General features: G+C 40.4%; 1 protein-coding gene and 1 pseudogene across 1 annotated transcript in view; both read left to right on the top strand.

The window, feature by feature from the left end:
• The first annotated feature begins 4,183 nt into the window (after positions 1-4,183).
• LOC145456052 (kinesin-like protein KIF2A) overlaps positions 4,184-23,072 on the top strand; it is a 33,085-nt pseudogene continuing 14,196 nt past the window's right edge.
• LOC145456249 (uncharacterized) overlaps positions 4,353-23,072 on the top strand; it is a 37,659-nt gene continuing 18,939 nt past the window's right edge. The window contains exons 1-2 of the mRNA XM_080334327.1: positions 4,353-4,468; positions 12,191-12,250. The gene's annotated coding sequence lies outside the window, so the exon portion shown is untranslated. The remainder of the gene's footprint in view (positions 4,469-12,190; positions 12,251-23,072) is intronic.

The following is a 23,072-nucleotide window of genomic DNA, read 5'->3' as shown; positions in this document are numbered from 1 at the left end:
TGACTTGACTAGTGACTTGACTTGAGTTTGACTCGAAATGACTCGAGTCCAATGTTCCCTCTAATTTTTCAAGAGTCTGCTCAAACACGCCAACTCACAGCGCAGGCCCTCGGACAACAGTGCGCAACCACCCTCCAATAGGGTGATAAAACTATCTACTGGGGGCTTCGCCGAGCAGACCCCCCTAGGGCTCTAGGCTTTTTTTTCGGTACTTATCATCTATATTGGGTGCCCAATTGGTAGTAGCGTCCCTAAACACGCGAAGCGCGAAAAAATTGTATAATTCATGATTGCATGTTGGCCAATATGATCGGGAATTGCCTATATATTGCTATCAATAATGCTCACATAATCAGATATACTGGTAGAGCTGATCCAGTGAGGTGTGTTGGAATAGATTGGCCCTCTAAATAATAATAAAACATCTTCGGGCGTACCCGTTAATATAATGACTTCGTTACATGATGCTATTTCCTGACCCCCTATCTGCTATGTCAAAAGATATTGAAATCGTCAAACTACTAAAGTAAAAGACGTACACGATTTCCAATTGGTATTTCTTAACTGAAAAATAATGTTCCCTCGATATGGCATTTGTCTTGTTGTGGGACTCGGATCGCCAGGACAGGAACATTCGGCACCAGCCATTTAGGCGCCTATGGACATGGACAACTACACAGACATTTGTATTAATTGTAGATATCGAAGTTTTTGGTCAGCACCGGGGCAGTCTTTTTCGCCCAAGGTTTTCTCGCTGCTGATCGTTCTGGCGCACTTCTTGGAGCCGCATGTTACATAGCCTTTAGCTTCATATGTCTTGGCGCGTCATGGTGCGGTAATGGCCGACGCCCAACTGCCCATTTCTATAAGTCATGCACAATTTTTGTTGGGAAATGGTACCGAATAATCAGATATCTGACAATAATAAATCGCGCGTAGCGCGAAGAAAAATTCCCGAAAAATTCCAAAAAAATACACCATGATTTATGATAATTCTCGAAATAATTTTGGACCCCATTCGAGCTCGGCCCCTCTAATTGGGTGGTTTGGGGTGCAAAAGTTACGGTCCTGAGTAAATCTTACGCAATGCTCATGCCACGCGGAGAATGCTATATTCGTTAGTTCCTCGCAAATTAACTTCGAGCTAGCCCATTGTTATTTATTACTTTGTTAAACCATGTTATTTCGCCATTCCAAGAAAATAATGCGCTATTGAAATGATATCAGTATCACTCACGCGTACGAGGCCACACTAAAAATATCTTCCGTGAGTCCCACCTGATTGTGAATTCTCATTTCCTCACGGAGCGCAATAGTTATCTTTGCGGGGCGCACTTGTACCTCGGTTCCAGACTTCAGTGATAACACTATTTGGCCCTGGCAATGTTCTATCTTTTCACGAATCTGCGCGCCTGCGTGGTCCCTCATCACTAATTTCTTGGGCGCAGCGTAGATTTTCTGTGCGCAGAGACCGTTTCAGCACTGCGCATTTGCGCACGTGCGCAGCTTAGAGGGAACATTGTCCGTAACGTATAGTTGCAACATGCTGCTGGGTGTTGTTTGTTCTCTCTTGTACGCTCCACATCTGTAACACCAATTTCATTTCAATGTGCTTTCTGATTTCAATATGGGTATATATGTATAGGCCCCACCATTAGAAATTGTGTTGAAAATGAACAGGGGCTACGAGAAATCTTATTGGAAGCACGGGGGATACCATCGCTAAAGTTAAGAAACAAGGCTATTACTATGGCTTAATAATGATTATGTTTAAGTTGTTATTGACATGTTCCAATAATAATCGAAGGAGAAATCTAATGCGGATTTAATTTGACTTTGGCAATGTCAGTAACAATAGCATACTTATCACGACTACATCAAAACCAGGATTAGGTTACACCGCTCAAATGCTCTGGTATCAGATCAATCTTCAGTAGATTTTAAAATATTCTACATAAAATTGTGGCACGTCAAAGGTCCACTAGCTGCAATATTATAACCCGACAGTTTGACAATGTCATGATGCATCCTCTCACATGATGTCTATAACTCATTATTTTAACAAATTATGCCCAGCACAAAGCAATTTTATTTAAATATTTGAAAAGGTGATTTTCCCGTGTCAAGCGTTAGTAGTACGATAGTAAATTACATTTTCATGATGTTTGTGGAATGCCTGTCCGCAAGCTTCCGTCAAATACGGCCTACTGGAAAATTATGCATTGAATATCCCTATTATTGATGCTGCGGCCCGCAGCGTCATCAAAAACTGTAAATTGGCCGGTGAGTACATTTGAGTTTGAGACCTCTGTTTTAAATAGTATATATTGTAATATTGTAGGGCCGCATTCTTCAAGGGCCGAGTTCCCTGGCAACCATAATATCAATATATTGATTGTACATTCATAATATAAAATCGGAACAAACCGAAAACTATTATTGCACTGATTGCTAAAATGCTAACATATATAACTTTTTACCGGGTCAGGTCGTTGAATCCACATCAATGATGAGAATCGGCATTGTACAAAACAATATTCAATCGGCAAAACAATGCACTGATAATCAAAATCACTCCATAGTTGGTATTGTTCACATCGACCTGGCGTGATCTGTCGTACTCCTCTCAATAGTTGAATCTTTCACACCGGGGTGTCCGAAAATAATATGTTCAAAATATACCTGGTAAACGTTTTGGCACTCCTTCGATATAAAGTGAAGTGTTCCCCATGAATAGCCTGTAAACCTTGAAAAGTAACAAGGAGTACTCGTTAAGATTGATAGCTGGAAGGATTGTACAAAATAGATGATTTATGCAATTGTGAGCAACATTCTATGGCATCTTATTCATTGAAAGGTTAGGAAATGATTTTGTAACCTTCATCATTGTATAGTGTGTACGTCTATGGTATTTTATGTAAAACCTTCATAACTTTTCGCTATTTGCATCACGCTTTATGACCTGAGCATTAGCATCAACTTGCATTTGTATGTACTGCTGCCTGAAATACCCAGGTTATTTCCTCAGCAAGTAAGTACTAATAAGTAGCCTACTAATCGCTATAGGATTTATTCCCCATTTACTATTGCATCAAGGCATCCACTGTGCATTTCGTCGTTGTTTTTCTATTTTCGTTTTTTTTTTACAAACCACCATAACTAGTAAGCATGAGTGTATGTATGTATCTATTCTATATACTTGATACTAATTTTTTAGTTTCCGTCTTGACATGAACATCGTAAGGACCATAAATCGCCGACACCCGTCTATACCGTTATAGAGCCAGTTACATGCTATTATTACTGTGTTTTTTGTTTTGTTATGAGTATTTTTTTCTTTGCATACTCATTCTGATTATTCCGGTTGACGAAGAAATAGATCTCTATTTCTCTCTCTCTCATCCCTCAGCATAGACTCCTATCGACACGTAAGCAATCAATCTCACATGCGATACTCAAGCGTTGATTGATTGCTTACGTGTTGATTGGAGTCGATGTGGAGAGATGTGCACATCTGGCCGGCAGATCTGATGGAAAGGTGGACAGTTAGGTCAACTTTTTGTTGTCGTGTTGCTGGTGTGCCCTCGCGGCAAGTTATGTTTTAATCTTAGTAATAAACTTCGCATAAGCTATCGCGGTCCATGATGGAAGCGAGTATGGTGGAGTGGTCGATATCACAACGTCGATCAAACAAGCGAAATTGGTAAAAGATTTGCTGAAACCTGGTAGTGAAAAGAGTGATGAATCGCGCATCGATGAAAACGACAACGACCGGGTATTGAAGTTGTCTTGGGGATACTGAAGCGTGCATATGGTCAGTAGGTCAGATAAGGACATCACCAAACGCGAAGAAGTTGAAATTGATCGAGATCTTATCGATAACACGGGCCCCTGTTAGCGATCATGGGTTGGATAGCACTGTGATGGGATTATTAGATGGAGCGCACTTGCGCCATCAAAGCTAATTATATTTCCAAATCAAACTCGTCCCGTTTAATGCTGGCAAATGGAGTACTTGACTGTCACGGTATTTTGAAAATGAGCAGTTGTATAGAAACTATATGGCAGATTCGACAAAATTACTTTAGGATGTTTTGTGCTGCTCACATTCCTCCTGAGTTTATAAGACCGTGTATTTTTGTTCTTCAGTTATTTTGTTATCATATTTTATACTAACCAACTGCTTCAAATGGCACTACAACAAAGTGGCACGGGGGAAGAAGTATACGATTACCGGCAGTTGGTGAAAGGCGCCAACATAAACTTCCGAAGGAGTGATGGTAATTAAATCGAACTCATCGTATAGCTGTACTCTTGGCAGTGCAGTAGTATCAATGAATTATTTGTACCTACAGGAAAAGTTCATAAAGCTGTCATCACGAAGCTAGATCCTCCCGGATATGTCACCGTGGAATGGTTTGAGAGGGGACAAACTACAAGAGAAGAGGTAAAATATTAGGTTACTTACGTGAAACCACACGCAAAATGTGTTTCCCTCTGGCCACGACCACCAGCCAGCGATACAAAACATGATGAAATTCGGTCGGTGTGTATCGGTGACTCGAGCTATTAAAGTTAGCGTTCAGGTTTATTGATTATTGAGACGTGGCCGCCTGGGGTGTGTCGTCGTCTTTGCTTCACACCCTAGACAGGTACCTTATTTATGTAATTTATCCCTTGCCTCAGAAATCGCAACCTCTCTCTCACTACCCTCAGACCTGTGTATGAAGTACAAAATGTTAGCAGGACCCATTCGGACTATACACTAATTGGTTATTCATTCAATCAAGGATCAATCTATGTAAATATTATAGTGTATTATTTAGTCTAGGTCAGTGGTTGTCAACCTTTTTGAGGTCGCGCGCGGGTAAAATTTGTATGCTATAGTCTATATATGATACGGACCGGCCAACCTTTGAAAATAAACATCGACATCAAACATGGTGACTAAGGCAAATGTATGCAACTCAAATGTAGTTTCGAAAACTTCATTTAATGTTCCCATTTGATATTATATATTTACGCGAGATTCTATAAAAGTTTTTCATACGCGAGATTCTATAAAAGTTTTTCATAAGCGAAACTCAAGAAGTCGTCTTGAAACCACTAGTTTGATTGTGACTGCTTGGTATCCTTTCAAAGAAATACGACTTTGCCGTTTGCTACTCTACTGCCAATGCCAATGGTCGCTTACTTGTACTGTCAGATGTTTCACAATGATGAGCTCAGGATTAGGCCTGAATGCTATTTAAATCCGTAGCTGCTACTGATGTAATATATGTTTATCATTTGATGTGATCAATATTAGAGTCATACTCGGGTCATTACGCATGACTCGACCAAGTCATATGATCCGAGACTAGGACGGCCAAAACCCACATTTCAAAAATGGGACCAGAAACTACTAAAGGTCAGGAACAGTAGTATATTATCAATGCAAACCATTTGATATCACCAAACAGAGTTATAACAGTGGTTTTAACAAGACTTCAATTGGAAACTGAGCAGTCAACACAATGACTTGGACTTGTACTCGAGTCATTATCCCATGACTCGGACTCGAACCTCTGGTCGATGACTTGGACTCGGACTCGAACCTCTAGTCGATGACTTGGACTCGGACTTGACTCGGTGACGAATTGAAAATGACTCGCCTTGACTCGAGTCAAAACTATAAAAGTGAGATTGACTTGTGACTCGGAGCCTTGTGACTTGGTTACAACCCTGATCAATATATATTTGATATTGTTGTAAAAGTTGGTCAGAAACAAAGTACTTCTACTTTTTGGCAGTAATCGAGTTGTTTCCTCTACTTCTGGTACTTACTCAAGTAGATCTGATTTCTTCTAGTTCTACTTCTACTTCGTAATATTTTGTGATCTACTTACTATCTTCTCGCTATATTTTCAGTTTGTCAAGTAGAATTAGTTTAAGAAAGATAGTCTGAGGAATTTCGGGGCTCTTTTCACGTAGTACCCACATTTAATATTCATAAGAGTCAAGTAAAAGCCCAGAAATTTTGTTGCGCTTCGCGCACAGTAGTTATGGCGTGAAGAATATGTTTTCACGAAAGTATCAGTGAATATAATTTAGGTACCAGATTGCTTGGTACCGCTCACACTGGATTATCGCTCATATCAATTATTTCATCACAGTAAATATGGCCCTCCATATCGGTTGAAACTACCGTTTCCCAATCTAGCAATTAATTATCCTTTCGTAATCTAGCAGCCCATGACGTGTCCTGCTAATCTGGAAAATACGGCTATTTGAACGTTACACCTGTTTTAACGAATCACCTTGGAAGCTTTATGGACAAAAGACATGAAATATATTATATATTTTCCGCTTTTTAAAAGTGGTATTTATATTTCACTTTCAATTCCGAGTACCGTATCATACTTTGAGTTCTAATTACTTTCAGTTCTTTTATCTGCACTAAATATAACTTTTACGATCCACAATATTTGCTATTAGCGTATACTAATCGCGTAAAGTGTTGAAACCAGAGTTGGATCAATTACATTATTTCAGTTCAATTACAATTACAATTACAATTACTTTCATGCATGTTTCAATTACATGACAATTATAATTACTCCATGCTAAAAATATCAAATTACCATTACAATTACAATTACTCCTTGCATGCTTCAATTACATTACAATTACAATTACAATTGCTGCTGTTGAACATGTAATTGAATAATCATAAATTCAACCGTGCTCCTTGACAACCGTAGCGTCGTATTTAACAACAATTCAAGTCTAGTTCAGATTGTGTAGTAATAAATGCGTTTATGTGCGTACATAGTAAGCTATGTAAGATGTCATTGTGACGTAATATAAGCGTGCTTTGTGCTCGGTAATTATGGCTCACGTAATTGGAAATGTAAAATGTTATTTACCTAATTTCCTATGGGTTAGGATTAAGGATAGGGTGCAGTATGTCGTTGAAAAAGTATTATAATTAGGGCAATTTTTTTTGACCTAAAAAACGGAAGATTTTGACCTAAAAAATCTAAATTTTGACCTTTTTTGACCTCACGTATGCAAATTAGGTGTTTTCCCATATGATGTTGAAATTGTACTACTTATCTTCATTTCTGGTTGGAACTGTCTGTCCTTACAAAGTAGATTGGCCTGAAAAAACGTTTTTGGCTCAAAAACTGACAGATTTTTACATGAAAAACTAGTATTTTAACGAAATCTTACACTATGAAGAATTCCAGTAGTTACATTACGTATTCTGGTGGAAATAATTAAAATTTGTTGTAGTACAACGAAAGATCCTTTCCTACATTCTCGAGTAGAAAGTGTCTGTCCTTACTACGTAGCTTGCCAAGAACGGAGAAAGAACGTTCAACAGCAGCGTTTGTTGGCTGACAACACTCAAGTTGTGTGCACTCTGCTGGTGACAAACCGTGTTGCTTCATTCTGACAATGTTGTCTGTATCACAATTTTTCAGCTTGCGCTTCTTGATATAAGAACCATGCAATGTCCAAGCAGTCTTGCTTCAGCTAGGATATTGCGGTACGTTGACCATAAAACCATGTCACTATTTGTTTCATTTGACCATTTATGATTCACAATGAGCAGACGATGGTCCGTTTACAACGGTAGGCGTATAAAGTAGGCTACAAGCTGTAAAATATCAAATGATAAGTCCACCGACAGCGCAAAATCTACGATACAAACGAAATGCAGAGGTCAAAAAATGTTTGACTTTGTAAACAATTTTGACAAACTTTTACCTAACGCTACAATTTTGACCTAATGTTGACTTTTTTTGACATGTCAAAAAAAATTGCCCTAATTATAATATATGCACGTGTTGGATTTGCGTATATAGTATATACTTAAAGAAATAATATCATTTTTATCGAGGGACGTAGGAATTAGGATGAGGAGTAAAAACAAAACCGTGCTTTGTCAGATAAGACGTTATATAATATCCAGTGGTCTGGTTAGTTAGCCAGACGAAGTAACGATGCAGCATCGTGATCTGAAATCGTATTGTAGATTGCCAACCCACGGATAGATGCGCAAGATGTGAGTCACGGATTAATGCACCGACAAACATACTGCAGAGCCGGCTAAAAGCAGCAAACTTTGTAGTCCTAGAGCTGGCGATCCATGCGTCCAAATTTGATGCATCTGGTCTCTATCGTAAGCTATTGAGGTACTAATTCCGAAAATACAAAATAAAATCTCGTCAGGGCAATGTAACTGCTCCAAAATAGCCGTTTAAGGCCGACTGTTCTGAAAAGTGAGAGCGGTGCAGCAGCATGACCCCGACAATTACCAATTACGCCCAGCGATTATTCAGAACAATGCCGATTCCCAGACTTTCACGACTAATTGGGATGGTACCATTGCCTGGAAATATACTTTTATTGCGGAATCAGTGCGACACTAGCTTTCGATTAGGACCATGCATATCAAATTTCGACGCTTGGATCGCCAGCTATGGGACTATCAATTCTGCTGCTTTTAGCCGGCTCATCAGTTCGCTTCTCGGCGTATTCAATCGTGAGTCACTTGTTGCGAATCCATCCGTTGGTTAGCAATCTAAAAATTGTATACAATGGCAGCCGAGGCCAGCATAGTGGTAAAAATAAAAAAAACTTCGCCCGCAAGGGCGCAGTCAAGGGCTTCCGCGAATGGATCCACCAAATTCCTTGTCGACATTTAAAGAGAATGCATTATAAGTCAATTATTTTATGTTGTGCTTGTCAGGTCTCAATAGCAATTTAATGTAATTGAAATTGTAATTGAGCAAAATTTTTGTCAAATTACAATTACAATTACACAAAATAAAAATGCTTCAATTACAATTACATTACAATTACATTGAAAAATGTAATAATTACATTCAATTACAATTACAAATTACAATTGATCCAACTCTGGTTGAAACCGTATCCGATACAACTTCTCCGTACTGCTCTTTGCCTAGACTTGAGGCCTTGTAATTAGGGCTGGGCAAAATCGAGTAACTGAGTGATTCGATTCTGAATCACGTAATATGCTTCGAGTCTAGTCGAGTAATCGAGTATCACTCATTATGACGTCATAGCGGAACGTGATATGTTAAAGTTCAAATATGTACCATTTATGCCACCACAGAGAATAAAATGCCTGTTATCCATCATAACAAAGGTACTTTGGTATTTTTTCGACCATACCGATTTTATTGGACTTGGTGACAATGTTGTGGGACGATCATGACTTCGAAAATGTGCTAGTTCCAGTAACGTTCGTAGCTTTGTACTCTATGTTTCGTATGCTACGATACGGCCAATCAAGGTTTCAAGGCTTCGATAGTGAAATTACTGTCGAAACTATTATTCTCGTTGAAAAATTAACTTCCAGTGCCGAGGAGCGTAAAATTTCAATACTCGAAAAAATCGTCTTTTACTACTCGACTCGAATCATTACAATTAATACTCGATTCAGATTCGAGTACTCGAATCATTGTGCCCAGCCCTACTTGTAATATAGGGTAGGGAGTCAGGCCATTATATTCTCTAAAACGGAGTCTTCCAGTAAACAAAGGGTTAGTATTGCATTTTCATATCAATACCATTATTTTCACCCCATGATGCGACAGAATGCTTTTTCTATCGTGTATTTAAAACTCCTGGAGCTGGAATGCATCCATACGAATCAAGCTCTCTACACCGTGCGCATAGCTCAATATGCAGCTTTTGTCGGTCCATGCGAACGAGTTGAAGACTGTTTTTGAAACTACTTACTTGAGTAGATTTAAAGTCGGTCCATTCAACTTCTACTTCAAGTAGTTATAGGTGGCTTATGGAGAGAAGTACTTCTACTCCCGTACTTGATTATATTTTTTCGTCGCTACATCTACTTCTACTTGAGCAGCTTTGTCGACTACTTTAACCACCTCTGGTTCTGACTAAATCCATATTAATTGCAGTAAATACAACATGGCATTCATTCGGTTTCTATAAATCTATGATACCCATATCTCACATTCATTGACAGTAGGGATGGTGTGAACGCGAGGTTCACGTTCGCGTTCTTTGTGTGAACCTCGTAAATTTAGAGGTTCGCGTTCACAACAGAACCTTGGTAGGCTCTGCACTGTGAACCTTTTGGTAAATTGTAATTTTCACTCCATTATAAGATTTTTGGCTCAAATTTATTGCATTTGAACTGCGGGCCACTCCATGCATGGTGCTGGCAGTGACAGCATAAAAAATCAACACTAAACGAGCATGCACCATGCACCTCGACATCCTTGAAATTTGTACTTGCTTTGTTGCAAAAATTTTCGCGGAATATCCAGCTTTCCGTTTGTGAATATTTAGTGACTCTCTGCTGTGAGCCTGACCCGCAATCGATATACGTAGTCAGCGAATGATGCTTATAGCCAACCAATCAATGACATTGATATTGTCTTCTGATGTAAAAAATCGAACGGTCGTACTGGGTCAATCTTGACTTCATATCTTTACTGTATCATAAAAACAACATCCGTGCGATTAAGGTGCGTGCTACTGCTGCATAACTTGTTGTTTGTGGTATCGGTAGCTAGTATAGAAACCCGTTGTACACTCTGCTCAATATCAATGTAGCAATACTCAGACTCCGAACACATTGTCCGGTCTGGCTAAGACCATTAAGGCGTAAGCTTGTGTTCCTTGGTAAGTCCTCGTCGAAATTGTTGGCAAAGCGACGGAATGTACTGATTTTATGCAATTATTATATCCTTCGATTACCGCGGTTGATACATTTAGCGACGTTAAAAACGCCGATATGTACTTCAGCATTGTGGCATTATGTGGGCCGAATCTACGCTAGGCTATCACTTCATTGAAAGAAAGGGTTGGAATTAGCAATATGGCGTCACGTGACGTCACGAGGTTCACGTTCGTGTTCACACAGAACCTTTCAAAAAGGTTCACGTTCACACGAACCTGAACCTTCCAGAGGTTCACACCATCCCTGACAGCGATATATTGTTGAAATGTCCGGTTACGGCCCAGTCAGGTCAATCCAATCGTATCCAGGCATCCCAGCGAGCCGTTCAGCATTCCATGTTTTCATGAACCGTCGGACAAACGGCGGAGTTGAATCCATAGCCTTGTGGTTCCTTTGCATTTCCATTGTCCAGGCACCTCGATAGTTCAGATTAAAACGAATTTTATTTCGATCTCGGTTTTTACGACATTTCCAACTTTACGTATACTTGAATAGGATGAAAACTTCATGCTAGGAAAAGTTTAAAACAATACTAGTTTTGATTGTAGTGAGATGTGACAACTGGCCTTCGCTATGTCACCAGTCACTGGAAAACCACTCAAATACACCCATATTTTAATGCGAATATATGCGGTTCTATCACTTATATTATTGTTATTGATATTATTGATATTATTGATGTTATTATATTATTGACATTATTGATATTATTGATATTATTGATATTATAGATATTACCAAATCCCGGATGATGACGAAAATACGTAACTCGAACTGATGTAGATCCTGCTCTAAGTCCCATACTTATGATTATAATGGCGTGGTGGCTAAAAACGGTTGGGCTCCATCTGTAGAATTTTATTGATCAGTGGTCCATCCTGATTTTTATGTTACTAGAGTGCTGAGATTATTTCCCCCAACCCTTAATTTTTCTCTTCAGAGGATCTGCTTGTTGCCGTGTTAAATATTAAGTCGAATTCATGGCATATTACACAGAATATAGAAACATTTTACGTCAGGCTGTTTCACGTTTTTCTATTTCGATATCCGAATTAGGCTGCTTTTGCTGGTTATATTTTTAACGTTTCTGACCCATCTCGGTTGTCCATTTCATGTGCCAAACCAGACCAGAGGGATTTAGACTACCGAGCATAATTATTCTTTATTTAACCCCCCACAAAATAATTCAAGTTGGCCAAGTTTTCGAAGTGCATTAAATGGAGGTTCATACCCTGTTGCTTCCATTATGTATCAACCATAGCCAGATAAGGTGCATGGATTGAATTATTAATGCGGCAAAAATGTTCATATCATTGAAATATTTCCACGGAATAATGAGACAATCGGTTGTTTGAATTCCGTATCATAACATATAGTACCTTTGGCTACATGAAGTTAAGTTCCGTAATTGTGTTCATATTCACTCTGGTGCAGGTCGAATTACAAATGGTGATGGAGTTGAACCGAGAATTTGCACCTCGTCAAGTTGATGCGTCTGAAAACAGAGCCAACCTAAAAGTAAGTGCAATTGTCCATATTCTACCACTGTTGTAGTCAGCACCAGTGTTGGGATCAAGTCACTACGGTCGAGTCACGAGTCATCTCGAGTCATTGCATATTTTGACTCGAGTCAAGTCAAGTCAATCGATTTTTGAAGGTGCTCGAGTCACGTCAAGTCAATCGATTTTCGAAGGTGACTCGAGTCAAGTCAAGTCACCCGTTTTTTTGGAGGTGACTCGAGTCAATTCGAGTCAAGTCAAGTCAAGTCACGAGTCAAGTAACAATTTAAGTCAAATTGAATTTCGACGTATGAGTGATGATTCAAAGTCATCATATTTTGCTAGGTATGTGAAAGACAGATTAATTGGCCATTTATCTTGAGAAAGTTAAATAAACATGCATAAAGACGTTGCATCGCTCACGCAGAGCTGCTATTAAAATACGTAAGCAGCTGCATGTACAGTTACATGGTACAGTCAGTTATTATCACCCAAAATATAGGACCGAATACGAAGCCCCGAGAAGTTGAAACAAATTGATTTGGTATAATAGCCTACAATACCCATCTACACATCCGTAAGAATATAAACGCAAGACTATATTTGTTAGATTTAAATCCTGCAGGAGGGTTGGCAAAACTGAGCACTGCGTAACGTAAGCATTGAGCCGTCTAAGAAACATGGACACATTGCTATTTAGTTTAATCTACTACTACTACGGCGACAGCATAAGCTGTGATCGCTTAGTTCAGTGGTTCCCAACCTGTGGTACGCGTACCACTAGTGGTACGCGAAGGTCTTCGAGGTGGTACGCGAGTAGATTCTGTCTTTTTCGATCGAAGGGAGTTATAAGTTCAGGTGAGGTTAATTTTGAGTTTTTTTGAAGCCGTCGTCTCTAGCTAATCCCCAGCTGCTAATTTTCCCTTATACGTGGGAATTAATTCGAGCAAGGATTTTCATCCCTAATGACTATCAAGTCGAAGAAACGAAACCGACTTGTTGCGCCCATACATGACTTTCGATGCGCTGTAAGCAAACGTATATGCCAAGCATCGACAGGCTAGTGGTAAATAAACAAATGGAGCCATCGCATTAAATAAATTGACTTTTGCTGTGTGTTGTTATTTCATTACGCTGTTCTTCCTGTGACTGGTGGTGAAAAAATACAATTCCATACATCCCATCAACCCTGGCTGATAATGCCTAGTTCTGGGGTGTCAAACTCAAATTGCATCGCGGGCCGGATCGAAGTCATGAAATCGCTCGCGGGCCGGACCAGTCAACGGAATCCAAAATTTGCCTCGTGCCATTGCTTCTCGCTGGAATGCTTTATTATCAACCATATATAGATAATACACGGATCGTAGGGGTTTCATTCTGGCTAGTCGCAACACCATTATTTGCGAGCAATGCGAAAATACGATGTTTGTCCGGTTGAATACAGTTAAGAACCGCTAAAACAATGGCATTACCGAAGATACAAGTAAACATATTTATGTGTTCCCTTTGCTTCAATCCAGGGGTGGCCAACCTGTAATCGTGAGAGGGAATTTGTGCGACCGTAGACACGCAATTCAATTAGTATGTTTTGGCGGCCGTCGACTTGCAATTCGAATTTACGAATTGACTCCCGATTTCTTGAACGATTTTAATTAATCTTGAAATCTTCTTCGCGCTGCGAACGATTCATTGCGATTACATTTTTCGATTTTAATATAGTAGCACCCTTTGCAATCAGAGCCCCACAATACAGATGCGAACATCAGTGGAAAATGATGCGACTCACATGAAATATCAGCTCGGAATCGTGTGCTCCTCACTCTACTAAAAATCCTGATGGGAGGTCAAGAAATAACAGCATGCTACAAAGTGACTAATACCAATTGGCCTACCCAAAGATGCATCATAATTTAAAACTTGCTTCAAATTTTCGAAAACACCCGTACATCAACTCTATACCAGTGAATCTGATCACGCGGGATGAGAAAGGATAAATGTTTGAGGTAATATGTAAAACTACTAATATCAATGACGAAATTCATTAGTGAGTCCGAATTTTTTCGCGCTGCGCGCGACTATGGGAACTTCCTTACTTAACATTACTAGTGACCACTCGCGATTTTGGTGCACATAGTAAGCCTATCATTAAATACAGTAGTCCGGAGTTCACCAGAAATGGACATAGACGCTTTAACCTGGGTATTTGGCGTCCAGCAACTCGTTCATTACGACTATGCCCTGGAATGCGGCCGTAGGCTATACGAGTAGTCGAAATGCGGCCGTGAATGGCAAAAAGTTTGACCATCCCTGCTTTAGTCATAATCTGGCGTTAGCCCTGCGTATGCGTTGTGATGAATACAAGATATTTAACTGTCAACGCGGACGTTGTAGTTTGTTTTATTACTGTGGATGTGATGTATACTATAATCTTTTCCCAATGTTCTCAGAATTGCTATGCGGGCCGGATAAAATCGTCTGGCGGGCCGGATCCCGCCCACGCGCCGTATATTTGACATCCCAGGTCTAGTTCAATAGACCTCGTATAGGTCAAATACGTGATTATGACGTCAGAAATGGTGGAAACGCGCGTAACTTTATAGGTGGTACGCGAACACTGCGTAAAACCTCAAAATGGTACGTGGGTGGAAAAAGGTTGGGAACCACTGGCTTAGTTTGTGGTCAATTTATTTGTGATCTAACAATGGAGGATCAGTGTAACTTACAATCAGTGAGTGACTGCTTTCACAAGTGACAAAGGCGTATCTTGAACAATCCGAACATACACAAGATACATTGATTTAATGGACACTGTTTACTTAATGACTTGAAATTGACTCGTAAATTTTGCTCCGAATCACGAGTCAATGCAGATTTCTGAAGCCCCGAGTCAAGTCAAGTCAAGTCATTTTTGCAAAGTGACTCGAGTCAAGTCAAGTCATACGAAAAAGTTGACTCGAGTCTGACTCGAGTCATCCCAACACTGGTCAGCACCTCCATGTATTCGGACAATGATATGATTCAATGCATTTCTCACCCATTAATGACTATTGGAGTATGAAGCAATCACTTATTCACTGTTCGCAACGTGTTTCGTCTACTAAGCCGACCAGCATACCAGCATATATTTTCTTTACTATACAGTACACAATGGTCTCGAACTTGGTGTGTGTAGACCTAGTGTGGAAATATACGAGGTGCTATAATATCCTACTCATATAGGCGCATGGCTCCGTAATTCATACTGGTCGCTAGGGATGGTGTGAACCTCTGAAAGGTTCAGGCTCGTGTGAACGCGAACCTTTTTGCAAGGTTCTGTGTGAACACGAATGTGAACCTCATGACGTCACGTGACGTCATATTGCTAATTCCAACCCTATCTTTCAATGAAGTGATAGCCTATATTAATGTACACGATACCTAGCGACGACTCGAGTCACACCATTCCACAATGCCGAAGTACATGTTGGCGTTTTAAGCGTCGCTAAATGTATCAACTGAGGGAATCAAAGGATATGATACTCCTATAAAATCAATACTCCTATAAAATCAATATCTTCAGTCGCTTTGCCAACAATTTCGATGAGGACTTATCAGAGAATATAAGCTCGTGCCTTAGCGGTCCAGGCCAGACCGGACAATGTATTCGGCGTCTGAGTATCGCTACATTGATATTAAGCTGAGTGTAAAACGGGTTTCTATGTTTGCTACCAATATTACCTCATTAACAACACCTCAATCGCAAGGATTTGGTTTTAATGATGCATTGAAGATATGAAGTCAAGATTGACCCCGTACGCCTGCTTGATTTTTTTGCATCAGAAAACGATATCAATCTAATCGATTGGTTGAATAAGCATCATTCGCTGACTTTGTATTTCGCTCGTGACGTTGTGTGATTGGGGGTTAAACTCACAGCAGAGAGTCACTTAATATTCATAAACGGAAAGCTGGATATTTCGAGCAAACTTTTGCAACATAGAAAGTAAAAAATTTGAGATTGTCAAGGTGCATGCTCGTTTAGTGTTGATATTTAATGCTGCCAGCGCCATGCATAGAGTGGCCCGCAGTTGAAATGCAATAATTTTCAACCAAATATGTTATAATGAAGTGAAAATTGTAATATATGAAAAAGATTCACAGTGCAGAACCTACCAAGGTTCTGTTGTGAACGCGAACCTCTAAATTTCCTAGGTTCACACACAGAACGCGAACGTGAACCTCACGTTCACACCATCCCTACTGGTCGCCCCGTGTCACCCACAGCAGCCACAAGTTCACGTGCGGGGATGCCCGTTTCATCTTGTAATGGTTTTAGTCTGTGGTGGTGTAAGAAATTCTGATTAATTCTAGGTTGAAATCTATTGTTCACTAGCTAAACATCATTTTTATCGTGCGAAATCCTTATGGTGTACCCTGCTTCTAGTGACTATTTTGGTGCTTCGGTAATGTGGTGGGAAATAGGCTACGTGTCTTAGAAACTAGGATTTATTTATCATCGGGACACTTGAATTGATTTTACCATTTTGTTTGATCAGTTTTGCCTTACCGTTGAATGCGAACCTAAACCTGCTAAATCCTTAAACTCGAAATGATAACATGCCTGCTGTGGGCATAAGGTCTGTCAACATATTTTTTATTCCGTGCCCGGTGCTTTTACCTGTACCCTAATTAGAGTTCGAAATGCAACGTTTGTTGCGATTCATAATAAATGCTCTCGTCAGTAAGACGTTTCGTAGGTGATGTGTTGTGAAATGAAATACGAATTTATACATTTTATACAAATTTGTATATTTATCAACACTTTCATATGATTTTTGATTTAAATCTCTGTGTATGTGAATGTGTGGTTTGCTCTTCATAAGGGGCTCACGAAAAGTCGTCGAGTTGAATAAATTATACTTCAACAAATGTAGTCCTGAAACTAATAATCAAGCCTAGTACCACCAGTCACATGTTCAGAAAATTTACCCTGCTGCATTTAGTTGCCTGGCCATCTGATGCAGGCCTACACGGAAATGTCATACAATTACTATAGGCTGGTCAATAGTAACTCGATCATGTCTGTAATTGGCACGGGGTTAGGCAGAAATTTATCCTATTAGAAAAAAACATTCGAAATTAGGGTTCGGCAACATCGCGTACTTGGGCCGGATGATTCGATTCTGAGTCGAGCATGAAGGCATTTGAAATATGCGCGAAGCTGCGGTCAACTGAACGCGCGATTTATCTTCAATTCGTAGTTATTGCTATGTGTATAGTCCTAATTTCATGTTTGATAATTCTCTCAGCAACACTCATAACCTTCTACGCCAGTAGTTCCCAAACTTTTTCGGTGTGAGGGCCAAATTTAGAATTTCAGTACAGTACACTGTTTACCACTACTTATCTGTTGCATTGGGTGTCCGTTGCGTGAATCAGCTTTTCCCGCCCAAAACGCGCGAAGCGCAAGAAATTTCTGTGGTTTCATGACTGAATCGTTCAATATGATCGAGAATTGCATGTATTGCTATCAATTTTCATCCTGTCTCTGTTAACGTAATGTGATTTACCGGTAGAGCTGAGTGAGGTGTGTTTGAAAAGATATATAGGGCCCCCTCAATAGTAATTAAACATATCCGGGGTTATACCCGTTCACAGTAACGTAACAGCACTTCATCAGGACCCCGGGCTACCATAGAGAAACGTAATCAGATTTAACGGTAGAGATGAGTGAGGTGTCTTTGATTGAAACTGCAGACCCCTTAAAATTAAACATCTTCGGCCGGGCGGACCCCTAGGTACGACTTCTTCACGTGATGCCCAAACCTACTAATATTGAAAGATCACACGATTTCAGATTGGCATTTCTTCACTGGCATATAATTTTCTTTCTACGGGATGGTATTTGTCTTGTTAATTTTCTTTCTACGGGATGGTATTTGTCTTGTGAGGTTCAGATTGCCAAGACAAGAACATTCGGCGCCAGTCATTTGGGCCCTTATATGGACAATTAAACCTATATGTAATTTGTTTATATAACGGAGTTGTTTGTATTTCGAAGTTTTTGGTCGGCATAAAAGCAGTCCTTTACGGCCAAGGCTTTGTCGCTGCCGATCGTTCTGACACACTTCTTGGATTCATATGTTACATGATCTAAAACTTTATATGTCTTGGTACGTTGTGTTGCGGTCATGGCCAACGCTGACACTGTATTTTCCGGGAGTTGAGCCTCTTTTTCTTCTTTGTGCAAGCGACCACGAAAAGGGAAAAATTTACCAATATTTCAGGATTTCCCTCCGGTTTGTGGGCCGCAAGAAAGACATCTGGGGGCTGCATGCGGCGCTCGGGGCCGCGCTTGGGAATCACTGTTCTATGCCATCGAACTATTTCTTCGGATTGCCAGCATTCTGGTTTCATTTTGTGATAAGACGGTAAGGGGTGCCTCTTAAAGGGGGATGTGTCTAAAAAGGTTTGAGAACCACTGATCTAGTCGCTTTTAGTAACTCGTCAATTCTTGAAACCCAAAGATCCGATTTTTTTCAATTCGAATAGGTAATCTATATTTTCGCACGTTTAGAATTCAGTGAACAGGCAAACGAAGGACCAGGCGGCGCCCGGCCCGAGCCAGGTGAAGGAAAAAAGTGGCATGTTTTACTCGGGAATCCAACCCACGAATAAACGTAAGATTGTTTCTGTCTTTCATGGATGGCTGAGATGAATTTTGAGTTGGCGGTGAGAGTTTGGCCATATGAAAGATCTGGATGAATATATGCTACAAATACCTTCTGAAAGTAGTACTACTTGAGACGTTGCCTGGATTATATTCATCACTACGACAACCTCCAGAAGTCCGAAAGGCATCTCTTGCTAGAGAATGCCTCTGGTCGAAGATGATGTTGAAACACCGATTAGTGCCGATATCAATCTAGCAATATGGCGTCCGGTACAATGTTCTAAACTAAACGCAATAAACTCGAAGGTATGGTGTCAAATGATGGGGTGAACCTCTGAAAGGTTCAGGTTCGTGTGAACGCGGACCTTTTTGAAAGGTTCTGTGCGAAAGCGAACGTGAACCTCATGACGTCACGTGACGTCATGTTGCCAATTCCAACCCTACATTTCCGTGAAGTGATAACCTGTTCAGGAGCGGGCAACTTCTCCAGCCGGCGGGCCGGATATAAGAAAATTAAGTACTTGGCGGGCCGGATTGCTGAATCGATACATTATTCGCTCATTTATCCACATACAAGGAAAAAATCGTACTTAACAAAGGTATTTTAACGACAGCAATGTCACTTCAAAGCCATTTCTCGCTGATAATGAGGAAGACAATATGGATTTGAGAATAGCATTACCATACAGTCACTACCACGTCTGCTTCTCTCTGATCAATTAACACGCGGTGCTATGTGCAATCCTTAAATTAAAATTTCAAGGCGTTCGGTAACCGCGGTACCCCAAATTTATCAAGATATCAATTCATTAGGGTTGAGTAGGTAAAGAGATAGCGTCGGTGCTCAACTGTGTGGACTGATTGATCTCGATATTGAATTTATGTGCCCCGCGTCCTCTACGAAATTTTAAAAGTGGTCTGCGACCCGTTTTGAGTTGGCGACCCCTGGCATGAGTGGTGTCTTGCAAAAGCCTAGAAGAGTGCCGTGCTACAAGTCGGCATATACTGAATCAAATAGAAAAAATATCAGCTTGGTGTAAATGACCATTGTAGTCGACAAACACCATGATTACCACAAACGACATTGGGGTCTCGCCTCGACGACGTTACGCATGAGCTCCACTCTCTCATGATGCGCAATTGCGCATACACGTATATAATAACATACAGACACTAAAATTTGACCTAGTAAGCAAGTAGTGGGAAATTTCGGCAGACTGGGGCCGCGGGCCACATTATCATATAAGACGAGAAACTGTCCGCGGGCCGGAAAAAATCCCTTCGCGGGCCGTATGTTGCCCGGCCCTGGCCTATATTAATGCACACGCAGCTGGAGTGCATATTGACGTTTTAAACGTCACCATATGTATCAACTGGGGCAATCAAATAATGTAATAATCCCATAAAATCAAAATCTTTCGTCGCTTTGCCAACAATTTCGACGAGGACTTACAAGGGAATATAAGCACGCCTTAACGGTCCAGGCCAGACCTAACAATGTATTCGGCATCCGAGTATTGCGGCATTGATTTCGAGCAGAGCGTAAAACCAGTTTTTATACTTGCCACCGACATTACCCCATTAACAAGTTATACAGCAGTAGCCAACAACACAATCGCACGGATCTTGTTTTATGATACAATAAACATATGAGGTCAAGATTGACCCCGTACACCTGCTAGATTTTTTTACAGCAGACAACGATATCAATTCCATAGATTGGTTGCATAAGCATAATTCTCTAACTGCATGTCGTGTATTTCGCTCTTGATGTTGTGTCATTGCGGGTCAAGCTCACAGCAGGGTCACTAAATATTCACAAACGGAAAGCTGCACTTTTGTAACAAAGCAAGTAAAATTTTTGAGATTGTCAAGGTGCATGCTGGTAAGCTGCCAGTGCCGTAAATAGAGTGGCCCGCTTTTGATATGCTATAAATTCCAACCAAAGGTGTTATTATGAAGGCAAAATTGTAATATATGAAAAAGGTTCACAGTGCAGTGAAAAAGGTTCACAGTGCAGAACCTAGCAAGATTCGTTTGTGAACGTGAACCTGTAAATTTCTGAGGTTCACACACAGAACGCGAACGTGAACCTCACGTTCACACCATCCCTACAACAAATAACGGGAGCGTTGATTGTTGTTCCTTTGCGGTTTATGGCTCGACTCGAAATCAGTAGTACTACCTTTTACGATAAAACATAAATTCTTGCTAGCAGGATCTAGAATATCGAACGTGCGAGAGGAAAACCAATGCAAGAAGATGAAGCGTGACTGCGATCGCAACACTAACATCGCTCCGTTGTGTGAGTTCGCGATTATGGTAAAGGAATTCAAGTACGTATTGGCACCTATTTTGGATTTAGAGGTCAACTTTAGTTTTGAGATCTGTTTACGTCGCTTTTATCAGTGCCAACGATTTGCTACAATAGCCCATACATCACAGTAACTCGCTATAAAATGTTACGCCTAAAGTGTACCAGTCCTTGAACTAATCAGCCTTTTGAAATTACTCACTGAAGCACTTTTCAGTCGCACACTTTTACTTCCACTGGAAGTAGTGTTCGACATATCTTTGAAAAGGTTGCTGTTACTAAATGTAATTGACATTTACAGCGTTACTTGTACAAGTCGAGACCAACTCTCAATTTGACCATCTCTGTTGGATTATCGCCATCGATAAAATGCGTCTTGTTTTTGACTAAATAGCAGAAATGTTACAAGTTTTGACTAAATAGCAGAAATCCGACAAGTTGGCTCTCTTTTTGGCAAGATATAACACCGTCTCGCTTAATCTTCCTGGTTATTTAGACAACTGGGCATATGATGTTCACAGGGAAAGCCAGGAAATGCATCCGCTGGTGCCGGGGGAGCCCGTGGTCGACCAGAGAATTTGTGTTTGCGTTCGTAAGTGACCTTTGAACCAGAAAGAAGCCGCTCGCAAAGAGATCGACATCATCACCATTCCGAGCAAAAATAATCTGCTGGTACTTCTTCTTTACTTTAAATTATGGAGAGCTTTGGTATCGTTACCTATGAATCGCTGCAGATATTTGAACGTTAACGGTCGCATTGACAATCCTTACAATATTAACTGATGAGGATTGTCTGGGGCTTCTCCAAATTCGATAGTTTGTGAGCCCTGTGTTACGTTTTTCCGATGGTGTTTTCAACTGCAGAAGCCGCAATTCAGCGGTTTCTGCTTAACCGGTGATTACAGTTTCGTCGGTTTCGTCTCATACTGAATTTGTACTTTTTCTTCAATGCCGATTCATAATGCTGCTATATTTTGTTGCCCGACATTCGAGCATGCGACAATGAAAAGCAACACTTGACCATTTCACAATTTAACGTGTGATTTAACAACCTCAAAACTCACCCTAACCCGTATTCTAACGCAGCTCTCGCGTCTCCGCTCTTAATTATAACATGTCGAGAAAAACATTTACCTTGTCAGGTTAGTGAACCTTAGACGAATGTAGATCTGACGAAGTATTTGGAGAGTCACAAGTTCCGTTTCGATTACTCGTTTGACGAAACCTTCTCCAATCAACTCGTGTACAGGTGATGGTTTCCGATTTGGAGTCCACTTTCAAAATGTATTCGCGTCTTCGCAGATTCACGGCAAGCCCACTCGTGCACTGCATATTCGGAGGTGGCATGGCCACGTGTTTTGCGTACGGTCAGACCGGTAGTGGAAAGTCGCATGTAAGCAGCACTAGTGTTGGTTGAGCCCAGCTTAGCTGTCTTTGAAAATGCTTGTAGTGTTGTTCTTACCAGCAATTCCATGAATTTAGCAGTTTGGATCGAGTCCCTTCCTTCGATTCACGAATCATCTCGATTCATTGCAGATTTTGACTCGAGTCAAGTCAGTCAATCGATTTTTGAATAGGACTCGACAAGTCACTCGATTTTTGGAGTTGAGTCGAGTCGAGTCAAGTCGAGTAGAGTCGAGTCAGTCAAGTCAAGTCAGGAGTCAAGTCACAATTCAACTCAAATTCAATCTTAGAAGTATGAGTTATGATTCAAAAGTCATAAGATTTTGCCAGCTGCGTGAAAGACGGATTAATTGGCCATTTAGCTTGAATTAAATAACGAATATAAAGTTGAATATACAAGCAAAAAGGCGATGTATCCAACACTTACACGTAGAACTGCTAATAAAATACGTGATTAAATAGTTATATGCT

The sequence above is a fragment of the Botryllus schlosseri genome, chromosome 14, assembly GCF_051294905.1.
Source record: "Botryllus schlosseri isolate E-star chromosome 14, Bs_hap1, whole genome shotgun sequence".
Lineage (NCBI taxonomy): Eukaryota > Metazoa > Chordata > Ascidiacea > Stolidobranchia > Styelidae > Botryllus > Botryllus schlosseri.
This window is presented reverse-complemented; position numbering and strand designations above follow the sequence as displayed.